Source organism: Pelophylax lessonae (assembly GCF_965119305.1).
Source record: "Pelophylax lessonae genome assembly, chromosome: 9".
Lineage (NCBI taxonomy): Eukaryota > Metazoa > Chordata > Amphibia > Anura > Ranidae > Pelophylax > Pelophylax lessonae.
Genome location: NC_138776.1, coordinates 248,595,008 through 248,609,160, shown reverse-complemented (window position 1 = coordinate 248,609,160; position 14,153 = coordinate 248,595,008). Strand labels below are relative to the sequence as shown.

At 39.6% G+C, this 14,153-nt stretch overlaps 1 long non-coding RNA gene across 1 annotated transcript; it reads right to left on the bottom strand.

Annotated features, from left to right (window-relative positions):
- Window positions 1-8,532, bottom strand: LOC309562997. The gene is made up of 3 exons (XR_014225645.1): window positions 8,458-8,532; window positions 5,723-5,805; window positions 1-49 (listed from the first exon to the last, which is right to left on the bottom strand). It is a non-coding gene; the product is annotated as an uncharacterized lncRNA (long non-coding RNA).
- Window positions 8,533-14,153: the final 5,621 nt, after the last annotated feature.

The following is a 14,153-nucleotide window of genomic DNA, read 5'->3' as shown; positions in this document are numbered from 1 at the left end:
ATCCCTTTCATCAGGATCATCTCTTCTTTCTTCCTCATCGGCATCTCTCCTGGGAGAAGACACAGTTATCGGTCAATAAAACAACAATAAAAAAATAGTGTGGGTTGTCAATCAGCATAATCTATAGGATAAAATCTGTGTGGAGTGAATTGAAAGCCAACACCTATAATCGATTCAAACTTATTACATAAACTTTACCCCAAACTGGTGTAGCACAACTCTCCCATGAATGTAAATATCTTAAAGCAACAGTGCAAAATTACATAACATATATCTAGTGAAATATGCATCAAAAATCAAATTATGAGGAATCTCTTTTAAAGATATATATGAAAAATTATAGTCCAACAAATGTCCACTTTCATTTTTAAAAGGTTGGTTTGATTTCTTAATGGTTAGTGGGGTCATAAATGATTTTTTTTTTTTTTTTTACCAAAACAATGAGAAAACTTAGGTTGGTTTAATTTCTTATTTATATGGAAATTCTGAAAACTCATTCACCAGAGCATTAGATCTTACCATCAACAAGCCAACTAATATTGTTTTAATCCCCTTAAAAATTCATCCCAACCTTCTACTGGAATGGAATCCCAGATGTATTAAAAAGGTTTCTTTTGTGCGCTAGAACATGCTCATTACAATATGTGCGAGCTTTCCATAAAGGAAATCACTTTCCATCAAATGTTCTCATTGTTACGATAAAAAAACAATCATCAATATAACCCCACTAACCATTAAGAAATCAAACCAAACTTTTAAAAATTTAAATCTTCAGACATTTTTCCAGTGTATGGCCAAAATGTAATATTATGCACCTTAACAACCATTAGATGTGGTGGATGAATTAGATGTGGTGGCATTATTCCCCATGTTTTCTCCTTGTGATCTGACCAGTAACTTGCTTCCTGTATTAAGGAGCATACACTTTGGATGAAGGAGCAACAGACATCTTTGGACAGCAGCTTTATCAGTCTAGGGGGCGGTTACTAGCAGATTTAGATACACGAAACAAATTAAAGTAAAAACATTTACAGCAACAGTTTGTGTCCTTTTGGAATAAAGGCTTTACATAAATAAAAGCTGATAATTGTCAGCAGAATAGCTAGTTTTAAATGGTTTGTCTCAGCCCTCTAACTGATTCATCTGAAGAACTGCTTGTTCTGTTGAAAAACAACAGACTGGCTGGCCAGATCACCAGGTGAAAATAAAACAACGACTAAAAAAGAAAACGAATGCAGCCACCACATCCAAGAATTGGTAAGCTGCAATATAATAAATGTTTGCTTTTGTGTTTAATATTGCTTTAAACCTCAAGCCTCCAGGCCTTTCCAAGATCCAATTCAAACTACTTAATGTTTTTACTTCAGCTAAACAACTGATAAGGCCTAGAAACTGTCCTCCCCTTTTTTGGCTGAAACCAAATTCAGGGTTATCTTAGTCATTCTGCCTAAAAAAATAGAAGCCAGACTGACTGATACAATGGACACATATTTGTAATGCCCCTGGGCCTTGTGTTATCTTCCAGTGGGATATAAGCTGGACCTATTGGGCCTCTGAATGATGGTGTGCCCTTGGAATCCACTTGCCCTGTTCTCGTTCTCGCCCTTTATCCACCCTCCTCTTCCTTTTCCCTTTCTCCCTTCCTTCCCTACCTTTCTTTGTTACACCCTTTCTGCCATACCCTTGCTTGTACCCCACCTTGTCCCTTAGAAGAGATCAGGCATCTCTCAGACATCCCAAATTAATCTCTCACATCAGCAACTCCACTCTCCCCTTGTACACTTCTAGGAATTTTGTCTCCATCTGGATTATTGTATGGTATCGATCATACCCAAATTTATGGATTCTAACATCACATCTATATCATCCTTGACCTTTCTACTCTCAGTGTTATTGGTAACACTGATTCTTTTGAAAATATCACACAACCGGTAGGACACAGTGCAGCACTGTCAGGGAAGAATTCCAAGAAGAACTGGCAAATATGCCAATGCCCAATATGGCTGTGCTAATTTGTGCATGCGCATTAGCGAAAGGCACGCAATGGCAAATTGTCATACACGACGGTGCATCCGCGTACGCAAAGCGTGCTAATTGCCAGTGTCCACTGGCCTATATAAGGACATCATTGGCTATCATAAATTGCTGGATTATTGTCAGCTAATATCCTGTGTTCCTATGCCTTGTGCTTCTGCTTACTCCTGACCTGCTTTGGCTTCTCTCCTGGCTCTGAATCTGGCTTGCTTCACGGTTCTGCTCCTGTCTATTCCAGATTGACATCCTGTATATGGTGGCTCCCTACTTATCAATTGAGACCATTAGACTATATTAATGGGTCTCCTGATGGTTTGTGTACAGCCTAATTGCTAGACACATTAGTCTCTGACATAGGTGCCTCTCTTTTTGCTTATCCTGTATATGACCTTGGACTTTCCACCTTCAATCTTTCTACTCCAAAATACCCTATTTAAAGAGGCACTGAGGACAGATGAAAGAGTACAAGGTAATTTGAATTGCTTGTAAACAAATTATGCAAAAATGTTGAATGTGTTTAGGGCCACATCACTCCCCCTTTATCGGGGCTCAACACAGGTTAAACTTTGGGTGGATTCAGTGACTTCAAAGATCTATATTAGAACCAATATTAAACTCTCTTCATGGAATAAAGCTGGCCATACATAGATCAAAGTTCAGAAGGGACCGACCGAATTCCAATCCTTGTATTGCCACTGTGGTTGAATAGAAGTCAATGTACCAACATACTTATATTCAGCCGCCCTGTTGGAATATAGGCTATTGTCTGCAGTACTGATCTGTGTATTCTGACAGCGGGAAAGTCTCCCAATTTTAGAATACAAAGAAACAGCAGGGAGGATTCCCCCATTCACCTCAAATGTTCCAATACTGAAGGACTGAAGTCCATCCAAGGCATGTATGAGATACTTACCAACATTTACCTTGGATTGATTTATCTGTTTTTGGTCTGGTGCTTCTTTCTGTATTTTTGTGGTTTGAACAATTAATACTCCTGTTGACAGCAAACTCTGCCATCAACGCTTATAACGTCTGGCCACCACTCCATCATCCCAGCCTGAGGTGAAAGTGTGGTCATGGCACTTCTCCTTAAGCGCCTGATTACTCCTTGTCATTGGTGAGATGTAGTGCCATTGATTGTGAAAGGCACCCTAACGCACCTTCCAACAGATATGCTTTGCAGTAAAAAAGGCTCCCATATGGAAGAAAAATATATTTCCAATATATTTAGGGAACAATGTTTAGAAATATATTGAATATGGCCAAAATTGTAGCATTTCAAATATATTTATAATATATTTTGGGGAAAAAAATGAATTTTTTTAAAAATATATTTTAAATATATTTATCTTCCATGTGGGCTAACTTGCATTCACCTTTTTAAACAGTACATGCTTTGCTGCTATCTTTTGACAAGGTGTTATGATGCTATTTAAATGATTGACACCACATCGCCTAACACATGTATAGTAATGTGTTACCTACATTGTGGTAAAGTGTGCTATATTGCAATGACATCCTGTGAATATTCCGTAACTGTCATAACCCTGTATTGCAGAACCATTTGCTGCAGAAGCAGTTGGGCTGCAGGGCTAAGCAAAGACTGGCAGGTCAGTTTTCCATCCACATGCTGCTCTGTGTCACTACTTCACCTGCACATCCTTCTACTGTCAACATTGTTTCTGCACCCACCACTCCCACCGCAACACCTGTACACCTAACCAAACTTCTCCCCTGCTCACATCATCACATCTAACCTCACCTGTAATTTCTTATGTTAGTGACAGGGTCTCTTTAAAAGGGGACACCCAGTCAAATTGTCTTTTAGTTTGGTTTGGTTGGAACATGGAAGGATTAGAACCTCTGCTGTTCAGCATCTTCTGTGGCTCCATGTGGAGAAATCAATACTGTTAATTTGTTTTATTGGAGATTTTTAAAGGTTTAATAAGGGGATTTTTAAGGCATTATAACATTGATATTCATATTTTATGTGCATAATATGTATTATGAATATTACTAAAATTATTATTTTATCCTGTAAATTTGATAGTTTATTTTTTATATATAATATGAGTTGGGGGATAGATAGTAAACAGTCTTTTAACTACATGACTACTTAGGATAGATATGAGTATGAGTCTGTAGGATAGATAGTTTTTTAACCATAATGTGATGTTAGATGCGGTAAGGTTTACCTATTAGATACAGAGGGGGTAGTAGACTTTTTAACCACAAGATGGTGCTGAACGGTTTGAAATAGAGATTTCAATACAGGTTTACTTGGGTAATATATTACGGCACATTTTACTTTACATCTTTTTTGTATACTATTACCAGTGAATTACCATTCATGCCTGAAATTACTAAATATATTTGTGACTCGGTTTGGTAAAGTGAGGGTTAATGAGTAAATATTTGGAGCGGAGATGGCCCTGGACCATCTCCTTCCTGAAGATGGAACGCACGCTGGCTCCAGGCTGCAATGGTTTCCTGGATACATTACTGTGCCATGATTCTGGGTGCCAGATGGGCACCCACGCATTGTGAGTGCATGCTTTTTGGGCATTTTCTAATAAAAAGGCATTGCAGAATGATGTTATTTTGGGTCTGTGTCTCCTATGTACCATACTAATATATAAAATAAATACTGTTGGGTGGCCAACTTCATGTCCCTCTGGGAGTGTCCTTGACTTCGAGGAGGAAAACGTGATTTTGGGCGCTGGCTGGACCTACTTATTATATATAAGAGATCAATTAAATCCATTGAGTGGGCACACTTAACGGGGCCCTTTGAAGCAGGAATTGGTGTTAAAGGTGGTAAAGATTTATTCACAGAATGCTGGTGTGATGAACTGGTTATAAGTCTTGTGCATTCACATTATAAAGGATTATTTTGAGATCACGAGCTACAAGGAAATTGAGGCATTGGACTTTATGGTAATGTGATTTATTTTGTTTAGGAAACTATGTCACAGTTGGACTGAAATTTTTAACATATATTTTGTGGGGGTTAGCACATTGATTTGTACACATGATTATTTTTTCTATATCACAATTTGAGATTGTTTTAGCACTAGCTAAATTTAGCACAGTTTAGCACTATCACATTCACACATAACTTTGTAACACATAATTGGGTAAAAATTAAGACTTTGGATTTATTTAAGGTCTATGCTAAGATTGGCTTTCTTTTTATAATTCCTTGCAAACATGTACAGGGGTTCATGTGTTGAGCTGCTGCTGCATGTTTTTGATTTATATTTTTACATCACAATTTAAGATTGTTTGTAATTTATGTTACAGTTATCACTATTACATTCACACATACATTAAATCATAAATTTGTTGGCACAAATTGGGTAAAAATTTGGACTTTGAATGTATTTAAGGTTCATGCTAAGTGTGGCTCATTCTCTTTTAATAATTCATTGTATACATTTACAGGGGTTCATGTGGTGAGCTGCTGCTGCACATTTTTGATATTCCCACATCTGATTATTGGATATTTTAGTTATAGGTATAATATTGAAGTAGGCCCATACGCACGGATGCTGTGCATATTATAATGGGGAGTTGTGAATCTTAACGCAAAAATTGCAGTAAGGTAAAACCTACTTAGGCTTTAGAACCACTTTAAGCTTTAAAAGTCTATACTTTTAATGTTTAAAAACATATTTTATATACTTACTCTTGTTCACAGAGAGATAAGTTGATGGTCCCAAGGAAGAAAAGGAGTAAGAGGGATTTCTTCAAGGTGAACATCTTTGGGCTCTGTGGATAATTTGTAATCACGGAAAGACAAAATTGAAAACACATATCATGAGGCACCCTAATGTTAGGTACAAATAAAATAATTGTTCAAATACAATAAAAGGTACAATGTTCACTTGATCTAATCCATCATAATGGATCACATATACATTATCTTCTGATGAAAGCATATTTGCAGAAACGCGTTAAGGCCACGCTACTGACAGCCTACCATTACATATTCCATGCCTCTTTACATGCAATGTTTGTAAGAGTAAATTTTATTTACTTGCGTAATACCATTTTTTAGCAGTATTATACTATTTTTTGCTTCTCCTCCTTCCCTGGTTCCATGCACCATCATTTGGTTGACCGAGAGGCTTTGAGTGTTTTATCTGCTGTATACCATCACTTGGACACCCATGACTTGCTGAATATCTGGATCTCCTTTCCTAATATATGTCAAGCGGTTTTGACCCAGGTGCTATATGGCACTCTGTGTCCTACAGATCTGGTGAGCAAACTACATCTCCATCTTTCAGTTGGTGTTGGGATTCCTTTTCCACCTGATCATCACTGCATTTGGACAGTCATGTCACTCTTACACTGGGGATTTTAAGTCTAATCAAAATATATTTGTCTTATATTTGGACTTTTTATCGGACTGGTTACACCATTTTATCACCTTTATGAGTATTTCTTATTTGATTACTTTCATAACCATTTAATATTCCTTTGTGGGTCTCTTATTCACTATGTATTAGCGCTACACTTTTTTATCTCCTATAGATCACATACACCTGACACTCATTATTGGCTGGTTGAGCGTTTTTTTTTTTTTTTTAATGGATTTGCTTGATGCTTTCTAGACTTTGATGGATCTGGCTAATCATGGATTAAACAATGAATAAGTGGTCTCTTTTATTCCTCAATCCCACAAAAGAAAGAGCACAGCAGGCTCTTAGATGCCATTGGAGATGCTTCACAAAAACCGAAGTTCCAATCTCCATTATTTATGGTTTCCAGGGCTTTTTGTGACCCATGATAAATGTTTAAGGGTCCCCATTCAGGCTGTCAAAGTCCAATGAGTTGGATGCCGCTGACTAAAGAGGGTGCAGGCTAAGGAAAGGTCCGTCCAGACCCAAAGCATACTGCAGAATTAGGAAGAATTGGCTGAGACTGCTTTTACCTGCTAACCATCCGGACCAGGTGAGGTGTGTGGTCCATTCCAGGGCTTTGTATCTTATATGGGGATGTCTTTTGCCTCACCTGGTCTACACACTCTGACCCTCACTCAAGCAGTGCTAAAGGATGTTAGCTTTCAAATAACTTTACTGTATATGCATCTGTTTTTACTAACTGGACTAAGGATTTATTTAGGATTTTTCTAGTATCAATGAGAAGAGTTCCCAGATAATTGTCTCTGTGATTTCAATTTGTTCCAGGTTTGGAGAGAATGAGAATGAGACTAGTGAGATTATGTGAAAATAATTGATCATTATCAGGAATATAACTTATGGGTGTTATCCTTCTACTGTACTGTTTGCTAATAAGGACATAAATGATGGAAGGACAATATTTCATGTATAACTGTATTAGCATATTTAATCATATTTGAGTAAAATTATTGAAATTGTAATTCAGTGGGTGCATGTTAGGTTTTGCTATGTATTGAAGGGCAATATCTCATCTCCCTTTTCTACTGGTCAGCTGGTAACAAAGACTCTGCACACATAAAACTGACCTAATCAAAGATTTTTTGTTTCTACTATACCTTAATGTATATTAGGTTTTTTTATTTTGTTTTGTTTTTTGCTTATTCAGTAAAATGTACTGTTAATCACTTTTTTTTACTTTTATGCAAGTAAATAAGTATCTTTTTATCTTTAAACACTTCTAATCCTTAAAGAGTATTACTTCAAAGTTAGTTAGGTACTACAAATAAAGTTAAACAAAGGACCACTGATCAGCCTATTACGGGACCCCACTACGAGCTGAGAAGGAACTTTAGAGGCTGAAACTCAAGCTAACCAGGGAAAGAAGAGGCATGGCCCTTTTTGTTTTGAGAAGACTTTCTTACTGAATCTTCACAGGGCAGAGAATATACTGCATGCCCAAGAACATTAAACGGAGATGAAACTAATATGATTTGGCAAGTATATGACATTTTTCTATCGAAAAGATATTTGACTCAGAGCTGTCTGAACTTTAACAATTAAACTAAATACAGTCCAGAGAGCCTACAAGAGTCCACATGTGTAGATCTACTTTATAAATAAATCACTAAGAACATTGGTATAAAAAAAGTCATGCAGACATGAGCAGGCAGGTCATCATTTTTGACAAACAGACATTTTCTACCATACCATACAACTGACCGTACCCCTTTAGCACCCATTATAGTGAAACAATTGATTCATCTTTTATATATAAAATTAAATATAGTTAAAGGTTGAAGAAAGTTGGGAAGAGAAATTGCCTAAAAAAACATTGTGCAAAGTAAGCCATTATGGTAGTTTTGGAATTGGGTCATTTAAGCTTTACCTGAAATATAAATGTTTATTGCCTTATAATAATAATAATAATAATAATAATAATAATAATAATAATGATAATAATAATAATATTCAAAATAATATACAGTAAGATAACAATATTCCAGCAAATACTTACCGGGTGGTTCAGTTGGTGCTGAGAACGTAGACAGCTGGAAAACTTCAGTTGGTGGTCTACCCTACAAAGAATGGGGTTGGCTTATATAATAGAAGGCAAACAAGTTAAGCAAAGATAAATTTTAATTTAAGTTTAATTTAGAAGTCACATCTTTAATTTCTCACACACCTCATACCACGTGTATTTATTAAAACATTTACCTTCTAGCCTCCAGGTGGGACAAATATCAGCACCCAGTCAGCAGTTTAGTTATCTCCTGATCTGCTATTTCGACAATTTTAAGCTAAAATCAGTTTAAGAGGAATTCATGTCCAAATTTTTGCTTTGTTTTATTTACAGTATCAAAGGGGGTCATTATGGACACATATGTGTTCCTGTTTAAGTGTTCAGTCATTACTACACAATTTTGTATGTGATTTGCTATTGCAATAAAGTTTAGTTGGTATCAGAAAGTGACCGGACATCCCCGGTTTCTGGGGACAGACCTCACTTTCAGGAGACTGCCTCTGGATAGAAAGCTTCCCCAATTCTTTCCCCAGCAGTGGCAGTGATCAGGGTGGCATTCAGACTTCTGTCAGTATGGACAGTCACTCAAAACAAATATTCCAGCACCCCCAACCCCAGGCCAGCCCAGGATGAGGAGGGACACGGGATTACTACAGCTGTGCTTCCTCCATCTCATTCCTTCAACCAATGGGGACTGGCATGACTGAACCTCCAATACCCCATATATTCTCCTATCATTAGCCCACCCTATTTGAATCCACCTTGGAGTCCAGCAAGGGAGTTCGAAGAGAAAGACAGGCTGGCGCCTATTGTTGCTTGCTGGTCAGCCATTCCCAATGGAGACAGACATGGGAGGAGGAAATGGAGTAATCAGGTAAGAAGAAATAAGACCCCAGTGATATCTGCTCCTGAATCTGTCCCACACTCTACAGCCACAGTGTCACCTGTCACTTCAGAAAACTGGACAAAGTATTCATTAACATGGAAATGCAAATACTGAGAAAATACTGTTGTACAGCAGGATCCTGGAATCTTTTTTTCATGTCAGCTATACATACAGTATCTCACAACAGTGAGTACACCCCTCACATTTTTGTAAATATTTTATTATATCTTTTTGTAGCACCCTCCTTGGTAGGTGCTAGTGAGAAAGTATAGTTTTGAGCTTTGTCTGCTTACACGAGGGGCTGCAGGTAAATCTATATTGTTCCCTGCCTACCAGAGTGCAGGATCTGTCAGTTAGGTCTGCTCTTTGTGCTCAGTATGCGATTCATTCAGTCTAGAGAGTGTTTCACGCTGGTCCAATAGGGAGGCATGTTGGACAGTGGGAGGAAACCTGACGAATGGGTCCATAGGCTTTTGATACAGTCCTGATGATTGGCAGAAGGCAGGTCGCCTCGGTGCATTCTGGGATACTGTATAAAAGCCAGGCGCACATGTGCTGCGGGGTATTTGGCTGGAGAGCAGAGTTCCGGAGGGAGGGGGTGGCTGCCTCCTCCTCTTTCGAAGTGGCACGCGGTCGCAGGAAGTTGTCCTGAGGACCAGAGGAGAGGTGGAAAGGAGCTGAACCCAGAGGTCCAGGAGAGCTAACTGAGAGGGGAGACACTGGAGACCCTGGGACTACAGTATCATGAGTACAAGGACTCATGTCAAGGGGCCTGACATGAGGGGGGCCACCCCTGTTAGTAGGACAGTCAGTGGATGGGTGTCAGCTGAAGAGGAGCGAGAGGATACTAGGGAGAGTGTCCTGAAGATAACTATTTGTTCACCAAGTCATCTCAAGGATAAGAGGCCTAATCCACATTCATCCAAAGTGGCAGGATGAATCAATGGCCTGGCTGTTCCAAATCTATTGTAAAGCAGAGAAGAGAGGAGTCCTCAATTACTGTGAATAGTAAATAGTATCCCACTATTTCCTTCTCCTATCCCCATTTTACAATAAACTACAAAACAAGCAAATACCCCTAGATTGATTATTGAAATGTGAGTCAATGAAAATCAAGGACTGGTCTTTACTTATGGTGGGGTGCTGGTAGCCAGGGGGGAACCTACGGAGTGAATATCCAGCAGTTCCTACAGGGGCAGTGCTACATTTTCATGTGACAACACTGAAGAAATGACACTTTGCTACAATGTAAAGTAGGGAGTGTACAGCTTTTATAACAGTGTAAATTTGATGCCCCCTCAAAATAACTCAACACACAGCCATTAATGTCTAAACCGCTGGCAACAAAAGTGAGTACACCCCTAAGTCAAAATGTCCAAATTGGGCCCAAAGTATCAATATTTTGTGTGGCCTCCATTATTTTCCAGCACTGCCTTAATACTCTTGGGCATGGAGTTCACCAGAGCTTCACAGGTTGCCACTGGAGTCCTCTTCCACTCCTCTATAATGACATCATAGAGCTGGTGGATGTTAGAGACCTTGCGCTCCTCCACCTTCTGTTTGAGGATGTCCCCCAGATGCTCATCAGGGTTTAGGTCTGGAGACATGCTTGGCCAGTCCATCACCTTTACCCTCAGCTTCTTTAACAAGGCAGTGGTCATCTTGGAGGTGTGTATGGGGTCGTTATCATGTTGGAATACTGCCCTGCGTCCCAGTCTCCGAAAGGAGGGGATCATGCTCTGCTTCAGTATGTCACAGTACATGTTGGCATTCATGGTTCCCTCAATGAACTGTGGCTCCCCAGCAATCATGCAGCCCCAGACCATGACACTCTCCCCACCATGCTTGACTGTAGGCAAGACACACTTGTCTTTGTACTCCTCACCTGGTTGCCGCCACATGCGCATAACACCATCTGAACCAAATAAGTTTATCTTTATCTCAGCAGACCACAGTACGTGGTTCCAGTAATCCATGTCCTTAGTCTGCTTGTCTTCAGCAAACTGTTTGCGGGCTTTCTTGTGCATCAACTTTAGAAGAGGCTTCCTTCTGGGCAGCCATGCAGACCAATTTGATGCAGTGTGCGGCGTATGGTCTGAGCACTGACAGGCTGACCCCCCCCCACCCCTTCAGTAATGGCGACGTTCTGCGAAACAATAAAAATGACATAAATCTTTCCCGTAGTAAGTAGACACTATAACTTTTCCGCAAACCAATCAAAATACGCTTATTGCGATTTTTTTTACCAAAAATATGTAGCAAAAAACAAATTGGCCAAAAATGTTAAAAAAATTAGATTTTTTTTTTTTTTTGGGAATGTTATATAGCAGAAAGTGAAAAATATTGTTTTATTTTTCAGAATTGTCGCTCTTTTTTTGTTTATAGCGTAAAAAATAAAAATTGCACAGGTGATCAAATACCATCAAAAGAAAGCTCTATTTGTAGGGAAAAAACATCAATTTTATTTGGGTACAGCGTCGCACGATCGCGCAATTGTCCGTTAAAGTAACGCAGTGCCGAATCGCAAAATATGGCCTGGTCATTAAGGGGGAAAATCTTCCGGTCAGAAGTGGTTAAAAAAAAAATATATATATATATACATATAAACATATATATATAAACTGTAAGAGCAAGTTCCAGTTAAAAGTGGAAAAGTGGAACAATCATCAAGGGGGGCCCCAGGAACTCTGGGATGGTGGGGGTGGGGGACTATATACACACACACATATATATATATATATATATATATATATATGTATATGTATATGTATATATATATATATATATATATATATATATATGTATATGTATATATATATATTTGCACATATATAAAAATACAGTATATATATATGTGTATGTATATAGCCTCCGATGAACGTCACTGACTGAGACACAGAAAGGGAAATGTGCACAGCAATTCCTAAAATCCTGGGGCCATCCGGCATTCCAAAAGGAACCTCAGCTTTTATGACTCCTGCCTACTTCTGGCTTTCTGAACTGTTGTAGGGGTACAAACTGGCATTACTGGCCAAGAGGAGACATACCAAAGCCTAACCGTAAAAACTGCTCATGATTTGCTCCCCTGAGATCCAACCCAAACAGAAAACTAAAGGAAAATTCTCATCAGTACTTGTTGTACTGAGAGTGCTCTGCTATAGATGTCTGCCGGGACCAGCCAATCATTCCCGAGAGAGGAAGAATGGCGTTCTGCCTATGTAAACAAGGCAGATCGCCATTCTACTAGTAAGGAAGACAGAGATCCTGTATTTCTGCTAAGCAGGAACATGTATCTCGGTCTTCCTACAGTGCAACCATCCCACACACAGTAAGAAAGCACTCCCAGGGAACACATTTAACCCTTTGATCATCCCTGATGTTAACCCCTTCCCAGCCAGTGTCATTAGCAATATATCATTTGGTGACAACTTTGTGTAAAAAAAAAAAAAAACATAATTTTCCCGAAACTTGTGGCAAAATATAAAATATTCCATGGAATCAACAGACACAAACAGCTTGGGGTGTCTATTTTCCAAAAAGGGGTCATTTGGGTAGGGTTTTAACTGTCCTGGTATTTTATGCCCTATATTAGAAGCTTATACCAGACATCACCCGCTCTCCTCTATGGGAGATCGGATGAGAATGGACCGCTTGTCTGTTTTCATCCGATCCTATCTGATCCAATCCTTCAGACGGATGTAAAATAGGGTTTCCATCCGTCTGGATTTTATGGACAGGATCGGATCGGATAGCAGCGGGGGTCAGCGGAGATGTCTCCGCTGACGTCCACTGCTCCATAGGGGTGCATGGAGCATCCGATCAGGCGGACCGGATCGGAAAGCCCGGGTGAAAGGGGCCTTAGTTACACAGCATGCGAGGTGGTGCTAGCATCTGACTAGTGTGTGTGGTGTGGTGGAAATTAATGGAGTTTGGAGTATAGAAATTATCTCAGTTCGCTGAAGACTTCACCTGTGGATTTGAATATGCGCCAAGCGTCATTAATCCCTTGTACTGAAAAGTACAATGTACAGCTCTTTTGTATAAAGTTATCCAAGCACTCAGCAACAAACAGAGAGACAGACACATGCTGTTTAATGGTCGATGTCCATAGGAGTAGTCCTGCTTAAAGCGGTAGTATCCCGCTTTTTGACACTTTTACCTACAGGTAAGCCTATAATAAGGCTTACCTGTAGGTACAAATAATTTTTTAATAATTTGAGTACCTGCAGCAGCTCGCGCGAGCGGCGCATGCGCTCTGAAGGTCCGGGGGGACCTTCAATTATGTTTTCCGGGAGCTTGCCGGAAAATCAGTGGAGTGACGTCATCGCGGCTCCGGCCAATCATCGCGCCGGAGCCGTCTCTTCCGGCCAATCACCGCGCCAGAGCCGTCAAACCCGGAAGAGACGGCGAGGGATCATGGCAGCGCCCGCAGCGATGTCCGGGGGTCCGTGTCGGGGCTTCGTTCTAAGGTAAGTTACACATAATGGGCTAGTATGCGATGCATACTAGCTCATTATGCCTTTGTCTTGCAGGTTTTTTTTTTTTTTTTTTTAGGGTTTACAACCGCTTTAAAGGCAGCGCTCTTGTCTATTTTACAATCTGAGAACAAAAGGGGTTTACAGGGGTGTTAACACAACCAATCACAGACATGTATACTTCCAAAAGTACAATAGAAATGGGAGTGCATGTAAATGAACCAGGAGCAGGAACTGTGCAGGAGTCTCCAGCTGGTCTGCATACAATGGAACCAGCATGGATTCTCATGAACACGGCCATGCCAGCGCATACACATACACTGCCGTTA